Below are 11,322 nucleotides of genomic sequence, written 5' to 3' on the forward strand. Positions count from 1 at the left end.
ATGGAAAGGAGTGGGGGTTTCTAGTGATGACAGGAGAGTGATAGAGAATGACTTGAAAAACTGAGACTTTAAAAAAAAAAAAAAAGAAAGAAAAATTGAGTCTCGTGTGACCAAGTGAATGTTGATGACTCCACTGAAATTGGGAAGACTGGGAGAGAAATGGTTAGAAAATTAAGTGTTCCATTGTGGTCATGCTAAGTTTGAAGTATATATTTTAGAAATCCAATTGGACATACTATACTGGCAGTTAGCATTCAAGGAGAGATCAGGGCTATGATACAATTTCAGGATTATCAGGCTTTACAATTACAATTATCAGGCTATGATACAAATTCAGACTATGAATTGTATTTAAATACATATGGTTGGGGTGCTTTGGCTGGCTTAGTCGGTGGAACATGCGACTCTTGATCTAGGGATTGTGAATTCAAGCCCCATGTTGGGCATAGTACCTACTTAAAAAAAAAAAAAACAACAACACATAAAGTTAAATGAAGTCTAATTAGGTAAGTTCATCTGATAAGGCTTAGGTGAGGGAGAGAATGTGTATGGAGAAGACAGGAGGGTCCAGGATTAAGCGGTTGGGAGCTGCTGAATTTAGAGATGGAGGAAGGAAGAAGAGTCAACAGAAGAGATTGTTAAGGCCACTAAAACAGGAGAACAGAAGAAGATGGTGTCTGAGAAGCCTCAAGAAGGAAGTGTTTCAAGAAGGGTGTAGTAGTCAGCTGCAGCTAATTATTACTGAGAGGTAAAGAAAAATAAAGTCACGGATGCCCGGGTGGCTAGTGAGTTGGGCATCTGCCTTCAGCTGAGGTCATGATCCTAAGGTCCTGGAATCAAGCCCCACATCAGGCTCCCTGCTCAGTGGGGAGCCTGCTTCTCCCTCTGCCCCTCTCCCTGCTCATGTTTTCTCTCTCTCTCTCTCTCTCAAATAAAGGAAATTTTCAAAAAAAAGAAAGAAAGATAAGTCAGATAACCTGTGGATCTGGAAAGATGGAGTGGAAGTAGCTGATAAATTGTCAACAGCAGTTTCAGGGGAGGGTTAGGAAACAGAGCAGGAGTTGCCTGAAAAAAGGATGGGAGGTGAAGACTGACACCTGTTGCCAACAGTGTAGCAGATAACTTAGACCAACAAAAACAGCTAAAATGCTGTATATGCAGTTCGTAAAAGACCTTTCTTAAATGTATCACAGAGCTGGCAACAGAGTGAGGAGTTTACAAAGGTTAACAACAAAGTGAGTAAAAAGGGAAAGCTCATCATTATAGAGGAAAGCAAATGAATAAAAGAGAAGGAATGCTGGAAAAGGAAAAACTGTCATTTGACAGCACTCGAAACAATTATTAACGTTTCTCAAACAAGAATTATAGGTGTAGACTGAAACCAATAGATGAATATTTGATAGCATGATGCCAACACAGTCTTGAAGTATTTCCACAAAAGATATTTAATAATTACAAGGGAAAAGATAACTACATAATGGAGAAATTTGGAGATACTATCATAGTGACCAAAGTTACTATCCTCAGGGGGCACCTGGGTGGCTCAGTCAGTTAAGGTTCTACCTTTGACTCAGGTCATGATCACGGGGTTCTGGGATCAAAGTCCCAAAATGGGCTCCCTAGAGAGTCTGCTTCTCTCTCTGCCTCTCCCCTCATGCTTGCCTATGTGCTCTCTTTCCTTCTCTCTCTCAAATAAGTAAAATACTTGAAAAAAAAAAAAAAGTAAAGTTACTATCATCAGGAATAGGACACGGATACATTGAGAGATACAGCTTCACTTCTGCAATATGGCAGCCAAAAATTAATAATCTGAATCTGATTATAAGGAAACAATAGGCAAACCCACACTGAGGGACATTCTACAAGATAACTGGCCTATATTCACCTTAGATATATTAATGTCATGGGACTCTATGGCTAGCTTAACCGGTAGAGCAGGTGACTCTTGATCTCAAGGTCTTGAGTTCAAGGCCCACATTGGGCATGGAGCCTACGTAAAAAAAAAAAAAATTATTAATATCACAAAAAACAAAGTCTGAGGAACCATTCCAGACTAAAGGAGACTAAAAGGACACAACAACTAAATGTCCCAGATTTGAATCCTGAACCAGGAAAAAACTTTTTTTACATGTAATGAGAACAATTAGTCACATTGGCATAAACTTTGTAGTTAGATAATAATACAATGAGCATTGTATTATGGATATATAAATGTATTTTCTTACTTTTAGGAAATAAACACCAGGCGAAGAGGAAATATATCTGCAGTTTATTCTTAAACACTTCAGCAAAAGAAAAAAAAAAGTCCATTTACATGTGACTAAAATGTTAACATATGGAGAACCTGCATGATAGGTATATGGTAATTCTTGTACTATTTTTGCAACTTTTCTGTAAGTTCAAAATAATTAAACAAGATGATAGTCCAAAAAAATAAATGAGCCAGTCATTTGGCTTCAGGTCTGCACTGTGAGGAGAGAGGATGACTGATACGGAACTAGGTGGACTTCAGAGAAAGGATCAAGGAGTTTGTGACCAGGTCAGAGTTGTTCAGACCCTCACTCTTTTTTTTTTTTTTTAACGATTTTATTTATTTATTAGACAGAGAGAGAAAGAGAGAGAGAGAGTGAGCACCAGCAGGGGGAAGGGCAGGCAGAGGGAGAGAGAGAAGCAGGCTCCCCTCAAAGCAGGGAGTCCCATGTGGTGCTCTATTCCAGGTCCCCGGGATCATGACCTGAGCTGAAGGCAGATCCTTAACTGACTGAGCCACCCAGGTGCCCCGAGCTTCACTCTTGTTCAGAAAAAAACCCAACAGGGTTCAGTTGTGGGTGACTGTGAGTGTAACTGGATGTTTGAAATTTATTGTTTTAAATTTTTATAATTTTTATTTAAAATCATATTAATGAGGGCACCTGGGTGGCTCAGTCATGATCGCAGTTGATCCCTGTATTAGGTTCCCAGCTTGGCTGGGAGTCTGCTTCTCCCTCTCCCTCTGCCCCTCCCCCACTCACGCTCTGTCTCTGTCTCTCTCTCTCATAAAATCTTTTTTTCTTTAGAGATTTTATTTATTTATTTAACACAGAGAGAGAGAGAGAGAGAGAGAGAGAGAGAGATCACAAGTAGGTAGAGCAGCAGGCAGAGAGAGGAGGAAGCAGGCTCCCTGCTGAGCAGAGAGCCCGACGTGGGGCTCGATTCCAGGACCCTGAGATCATGACCTGAGCTGAAGGCAGGGGCTTAACCCACTGAGCCACCCAGGTGCCCCTCAAATAAAATCTTTAAAAAATTCACTTTAGGGAGTGCCTGGGTGGCTCAGTGGGCTAAGCCCCTGCCTTCATCTCAGGTCATAATCTCAGGGTCCTGGGATCAAGCCCTGGGATCGAGCCCTGCATCGGGCTCTCTGCTCAGCAGGGAGCCTGCTTCCCTCTTTCATTCTGCCTACCTCTCTGCCTACTTGTGATCTCTGTCTGTCAAATAAGTAAATAAAATCTTTTTAAAAAATTTCACTTCGATGAACATATAGTGTATTATTAGTTACAGAGGTAGAATTTAGTGATTCATCAATTCATATAACCCCCAGGGCTCATTACATCAAGTGCCCTCCTTAATGCCCACCCCTCCCCCATAACCCCATCCCCTGATCCGAGTGAAATTTATATTGTGTTGGATAGTTTCCTCCAAAGTTCATATCTGGAACCTGTGACAGAGATCTTATTTTGGAAATAGGGTCTTTGCAGATATAATTAGTTAAGATAATGTCATGCTCTATAGGTCAGGCCCTAACATAATGATGGGTGTTCTTTTTTTTTTTTTTTTTAATTTATTTGACAGAGATCACAAGTAGGCAGAGAGGCAGGCAGAGAGAGAGGAAGGAAAGCAAGATCCCCGCTGAGCAGAGAGCCCGACGTGGGGCCCGATCCCAGGACCCCAGAATCTGACCCGAGCCGAAAGCAGAGGCCTTAACCCACTGAGCCACCCAGGCGCCCCATGATGGGTGTTCTTATAAGAAGAGAAAATAGAGGCACATTGCACAGGGAAAGATACATACAGAGGCAGAGGAGCACCTGGCTGATTCAGTCAGTAGAGCATGTGGCTCTTGATCATTGGGTTGTAAGTTTAAGCCCCACCTTGTGTACAGGGATTACTTAAAAATAAAAAATTTAAAAAAAAAAAGGCAAAGATGGACTATGATGTATCTTTAGGCCAAAGAAAATCGAAAACTTCCAGCAACCGCCAACAGTTTAAAGAAGGATTATTCCCTAAAGTCTTCAGAGAGAGAGCATTGCCCTGCCCACACCTTTATTTTGGACATCAAGGCTTCAGAACTGTGAGATAATAAATTTCTATTGTTTTAAGCACCCATCTAGTTGGTGGTACTCTGTTATGTCAGCCATAGGAAACTGAGTATAAAGCGAGCGGGAAGCTGGGTGGGTACAAGACTGTGTGTTGGGGGTGAGGTACATACTGGAATGTGGATGGCAGGGATTATAAACATTTATGAAATAGCAGCAGTATCGGGTTTACTTTTGTTTGTTTATTTATCAGATTTGAAAGGAAAAGTCTAAAACCATAAGTGACTCTTAATCTCACAAAACAAACTGAGGGTTGCTGGGGGGAAGGGGGTTTGGAGAAGAGGGGTGGGGTTATGGACACTGGGGAAGGTATGTGCTATGGTGAGTGCTGTGAAGTGTGTAAACCTGGCGATTCACAGACCTGTACCCCTGGGGATAAAAATATATTATATGTTTATATGGGGGCACCTGGTGGCTCAGTGGGTTGAGCCTCTGCCTTCGGCTCAGGTCCTGATCTCAGGGTCCTGGGATCGAGCCCCGTATCAGGCTCTCTGCTCAGCAGGGAGCCTGCTTCCCCCTCTCTCTCTGCCTGCCTCTCTGTCTACTTGTGATTTCTCTCTCTGTCAAATAAATAAAAATCTTAAATATATATATATGTTATATGTTTATAAAAAAAGAAAAAGAAAGGAAAAGTCTAAGGAATTGAACAGGAAAATATTTTTTAATGTTATTTTATATAAAATTAAATATACTTATTATGGAGTAGAAAATTAAAAAAAAAAAATAGGGGCTGGGGCACCTAGGTGGCTCAGTGGGTTAAGCATCCAGCTCCTGATTTTGGTTCAAGTCATGATCCCAGGGTCCTGGGATCAAGCTCCTGTGGTGGGGAGTCTGCTAGAGGATTTCTCTCCCTCTTCCCTTGCTCCTCCCTACCCCAAATAAATAAATAAATGTTGAAAAAAAAGAAAAAAGGCACCCCTGGCTAGCTTAGTTGGTGGAGCATGCAAATCTTGATCTTAGGGTCATGAGTTCAAGCCCCACATATGGTTTAGAGATTATTTAAATTAAAAAAATAAAATAAAAAATAATGACTCTAAAAGAAGTTGCTATTATGGAGTATCTGCTTTTGTTTGTGGCCCAGACTCCTAGAGACTTTTTTTTTTTTAAGTTTTATTAATTTAAGTAATCTCTACACCCAATGTGGGGCTCAAACTTACAACCCCAAGATTAAGAGTTGTATGCCTTTCTGATGGAGCCAGCCAGGTGCCCAGACACCAGAGATCTTGTCACGAAACTGGATTTTGTCTTCAGTTCAAACAGCCAGAGTCATGGATGTTGAGAGAGAACTGGAAGGGAGGTGATGTATAGACGAAGCTTCTGGGAAGTTTAAAAGCAGGGAGAGACGCATTATGAAGAATTTAAGTCGAGTAGCATCTTTTCCCCTGACACATAGTCACAGTAAAAGGCAGGAAATGTATGAAAATGGAAATGTACTTTCCATCAGACATTGTTATTTCAAGAAAACACCTTTATGAATGTGACTTAGCCTGAAAATTTGGGGCCATAACTTAAATTTTGATATGAGGGAAGCTGTGTAAGCAAGAATTATTATAAATATGATGAGGATGCTATGGTTCAACTTAGTCGTAGTAATCTCATTTAAGATCACTCAATAGTAACCTCATGTATGTAATCATTGTATGAAAAGTCTTCTCTCAGGAATATAATGTCAACAGATACCTGAGAATAATCCAAAAGAGAAACTACAGCATGTAAGGGATATCGGAAAGCCTCCAGCCAATGCAAATCTCCTTACACATTAAAAAAAAAAAATCATATTGGAGAAAAAATTCCCGAATATCATGAATGTGGAAACCCTTTAGCCTGAAGCAATGACTCAGAGATCGTGAGAAGATACACACTGGAGATGGTGCGTTCATGCATGTGCTGAACATACTCAAATGTTCCCCCTTTTTTTTCCCAAGTGTTTTCTCGAATCTCATCCCTCACTTTACATTTAAGAATCTATAGAGGGAGGAAATCCCATAAAAGCGATAAATGCGGAAAATCCTTCAGCTGTAATAGAAAAACTTCATACCCATCTTTCTAAGGAGAAAGCTTATGAAGGTGGAAACGCTTCTCTTCAAAGGCTAAGTAAGACTCGTTAGAGACCAAAGAAGGCATACTGGAGAGAAACCCTCTGGCTATAAAGAAAGTGGGAAAGCCTCCAGTGGTGAAAAAAGTCTCACAGAGCCCGAGAAGATTTGTACTGGAAAGAAATCCCTGCATGTAATCAATGTGGAAGTGTCTTTAGCTAGAAGCAATACTGCAATAAGATCAAAACATTAATACTGGAAACAAACTCTACAATTGTAATAAATGTGGAAAATCTTCATCCAAAAGGAGAGACATCATTATTTATCAAATAATCCATACAAAAGAAATCTTATGTATGTAGTAGGTATGAGAATGCTTTTATTCAGAAGTCAAGCCTCATTAGACAATAGAGAAGTCATACTTGCAGAGAAACCCTATTCACGTAAGGAAGGTGAGAAAACATTCAATAGCAAATGAGAATTCATTTTTGAGAGACACCTAAATACAGTGCACATGCAAAAATCTTCAGTAGAAGCTGTCCCTCATGAAATGTTACAACATTCATATAGGAGAGAGACCCTAGGAACGTGCTATGGGTCGAAAACCCTTCTCTCAAATCACACTGTTTACTGTATATGCAAGAACCGATATAGATATTAATCACAAGTGTAAAATGTGTAGAAAAGCCTACTCTCAGCTTTCAAACAATGCTCTGCATATGAGAAACAACACTGAATAGAATTTCTGTTAACAGGGGTGCCTGGGTGCCTCAGTCATTAAGTGTCTGCTTTTGATCCCAGTGTCATGATCCCAGTGTCCTCGGATCGAGCCCTGCATCAAGCTCCACATCGGGGTCCTTGCTCAGCAGGAAGCCTGCTTCTCCCTCTCCCACTCCCTCTGCTTGTGTTCTCTCTCTCACGGTATCTCTCTCTGTCAAATAAATAAATAAAATCTTTTTAAAAAATGACTTTCGGTTAACAGATGAATGGGTAAAAATATTGTGGTATGTCCATCCAATGGAGCGCTATTCAGCAAGAAAAAGAAATAAACTATTGATACATGCAAAAGCATAAATTAAGGGACACCTGGGTGCCTCAGTTAGTTAAGTGTCTGCCTTTGGCTCAGGTTATGGTCTCACAGTCCTCGATCGAGTCCTGCATCAGGCTCCCTGCTCAGCAGGGAGTCTGCTTCTCCCTCTAGCCTTCGCCCCTGTTCATGATCTCTCTCTCTCTCACTCCCTCTCTCTCAAATAAATCAATAAAATCTTTTAAAAAAGCATAAATTAATATCAAAGTAATTGTGCTGAGTAAAATAATCCAAACCTAGAAAGAGAGAGAGAGAGTACATATTTCATGATTCCACTTGTATAAAATTGTAGAAAATACAAATTAATTAGTAGTGATAGGAAGCAGATCAGTGATTGCCTGGTGGGGGGTAGTGGTGGGAGGCAGGGAGGCTGGGAGGCTTGGGGAGCAATTGCAAAGGTTCAGAAGGAAACTTTGGAAAATGATGAGTGTGTTCACTTTGATTGCAGTGATGGATTCATGAATGTGTACATGTTGCAAAGCTTATTAAGTTGCCCACTTTAAACATGTGCACTTTATTTTATTTTTATTTGTGTGTGTGTGCATTTTATTTAATTTAATTTTTTAAGTTTTATCTATTTAAGTAATCTCCACACCCACCATGGAGCTTGAACTCAAAACCAGAGACTAAAAGCTGCACACACTTCTGACAGAGACAGCCAGGTATATCTTATTTTACTTTTTTTTTTTTTAAGATTTTATTTATCTGACAGACAGAGATCTCAAGTAGGCAAAGAGGCAGCAGAGAGAGAAGGGAAGGCAGGCTCCCTGCTGAGCAGAGAGACCGATGTTGGGCTCGATCCCAGGGCTCGATCCCAGGGCTCTATCCCAGGGCTCTATCCCAGGCCTCTATCCCAGGGCTCTATCCCAGGGCTCTATCCCAGGGCTCTATCCCAGGACCCTGGGATCATGACCTGAGCCGAAGGCAGAGGCTTAACCCTTTGAGCCACCCAGTAGCCCCTTATTGCTCTATGTGGAGTTCAAATTCGCAACCCCAGGATCAAGAATCACATGCTCTGCTGCCTGAGCCAGCCAGGTGTCCCTAAACATATGCATTTTAATGTATGTCATTTACACCTCAATAAAGCTTTTAAGATTGTTTTTGGAGTTTCTAATAATTATAATCAAGAAAAATTTTTAATTGGGTAAGAATTTGCTAAGAACAAATTAGTCTTCATTTGTTTATGATTAGGATTTACCAAAGTCTCTTGGGTTTTTTATGTAAACATGATATAAAAAAATATTAAGAGACCTAAATATAAAAATAAAAATCTTGGGGCACCTGGGTGGCTCAGTCGTTAAGCCTCTGCCTTCGGCTCAGGTCATGATCCCAGAGTCCTGGGATTCAGCCCCACATCCGGCTCCCTCCTTGGCAGGAAGACTGCTTCTCCCTCTCCCACTTCTCCTGCTTGTGTTCCCTCTCTTGCTGTGTTTCTCTCTGTCAAATAAATAAAATATTTAAAAAAAAAAATCTAACATAATCTAGGATACTATCTACCATCTCTTCTAGGAACACTGGTGATTTTTTTTTTTAAGATTTTATTTATTTATTTGACAGAGAGATCACAAGTAGGCAGAGAGGCAAGCAGAGAGAGAGGGGGAAGCAGGCTCCCTGCTGAGCAGAGAGCCCAATGCAGGGCTCGATCCCAGGACCCTGAGATCAAAGGCAAAGGCTTAACCCACTGAGCCACCCAGGAACCCCAAACATTGGTGAATTTCTTAACGAAGATTTGAAACCAAGAAGCTGCAATGCGGGGGGGGGGGGGAGGAAGAAAAGCTAAAATGAAGAAAACAGCTATATTTTAATTACTTGTAAATAAAAACTTTGGCACTATATATACCATAACAAGTCAATAAACAATACATCACATTTTTGCTATACAGAAAACAAAGAGGTAAACAACTAATGGTAAAATAGACAAAGGCTAATAAGAAAATATCAGGGGCACATGGATGGCTAAGTGGGTTAAAGCCTCTGCCTTCGGCTCAGGTCATGATCCCAAGGTCCTGAGATCAAGCCCGCATCAGGCTCTCTGCTCAGCAGCGAGCCTGCTTCCCTTCCTCTCTCTCTGCTTGCCTCTGCCTGCTTGTGATCACTGTTTGTCAAATAAAATAAATAAAATCTTTAAAAAAAAATAAAGAAAATATCAGGGAAGAGCAAATCTAAATGCCCCGAATCATATTAACATATTAAAAGATGCTCAAACTTTGATGCGCCTGGGTATCTTAGTGGGTTAAGCATCCTGCTGCATTCCCACTCAGGTCATGATCTCAGGGCTGTGGGTTCAAGTGCTGCATCGAGCTCAGCGCAGACTCAGCTTGAGAGATTCTCCTCCCCGCACATCCCCCTTCATGTTTGTGCTCTTTCTCTCTCAAATCAATAAAATCTTTAAAGAAAACAATGAAAAAAATTGTAAAAAGAAAAAAAACCCTCAAACTTGAAGCATCAGGGAAATGAAAATTAAAGTAATGATTAGGCATTATTTTTTGTAAAACAATTTCCTATGCCCCACATGGGGCTTGAATTCATGCCTCCAAGATCAAGAGTTGCATGTTCTAGTGAGCTAGCCAGCACGGGAGCATCGATTGTAAAAGTGCTTTTATATCATGTCAGCAGCACGAGCAATTGTTCCAGTCTTTTTGGAAGGGAAAGTAGTAACATTAATTAAAATTAAATTTGTCTATATGTATATACATATTATAGGAGATCTTACATAATTCTATCACTCAGAAGTCCCCATTCTGGAATTCTATCTAGAACAAAGAGAGTCACCCATATAAGGTGTTTAATGCAGCATTTTTCAGAATCACATAAAACTGGAAACGGTCAAAGCGTAGTGGTACATCCACCTCATAAGACAGGATGCAGGCATTAAACAGAAGAAAGTGGAGCCGTATCAGTGGGCCTGGAGTGGTTGCCCGTCCTGCTGAATTATAAAGGCAAAATGAAAAAGGTATGTTGCATCAGTCAGCTCTCAACTAGAGAAACAAAACCAGTAAGGACATATGTGAAGGGATTTATTGGAGGGCTTGTTTGGGGCTGGCTAGCCCAGTCCAAACTCTGTGGTGCAGGCCATTAGGAAGGGGAGGCTGGAACTCTCTGGTTCGGGTTTAAGCCGCCATCCACAGGTGGAATTTCTTCTCTTTCCTGGAAGTCCCAGTTTGCTCTTCAGGCCTTTCAGGCGATGAGGTGAGGCACTCCCAGAGTACCTAGGATATCGCTTAATGTGACGGACCCTGGATTTTAATCACACCTACAAAATACTTTTATAGCAACACTTAGGTTAGCGTTTATTGAAGTAACCAAATAGACATATATAACTGACCATCACATATAACTCACCACCACATGTGTAATATTTCCTTTTTTTAAGGTTTTATTTATTTATTTGTCACAGAGAGAGGGAGTGAGCCCAAGCAAGGGGAGCAGCAGGCAGAGGGAGAAGCAGGTTCCCCACTGAGTAAGGAACCCAATGGGGGACTTGATCCCAGGACCCTGGAATCATGACCTGAGCCAAATGCACATGCTTAACCCACTGAGCCACCTAGGCGTCCCAGTATTTCATTGTTTTAAAGCAAATAATGAGGATCATAGTCCAGTCCCAAATGTCAGAGGGGTAGGAGACCTTAATTTCGTCTGGTCCCAGAAATTCAGCTAGACAGCAATGGAATGATTCTGAACACCTGCGAACTCAACCACGGATCTAAGAAAAGAGTAGCTGCAACTCCACAAATAGAAAAGCAATCAGGGCACCTGGGTGGCCGCAGTGGGTGAGCTTGCTTCTCCCACTCCCTCTCCCTCTGGGGCCTGCCACTCCCCCCTCCCCACTTGCACTCCCCTCCCCGCCCCC

The sequence above is a fragment of the Lontra canadensis genome, unplaced genomic scaffold, assembly GCF_010015895.1.
Source record: "Lontra canadensis isolate GAN:19392208 unplaced genomic scaffold, GSC_riverotter_1.0 scaffold36, whole genome shotgun sequence".
Lineage (NCBI taxonomy): Eukaryota > Metazoa > Chordata > Mammalia > Carnivora > Mustelidae > Lontra > Lontra canadensis.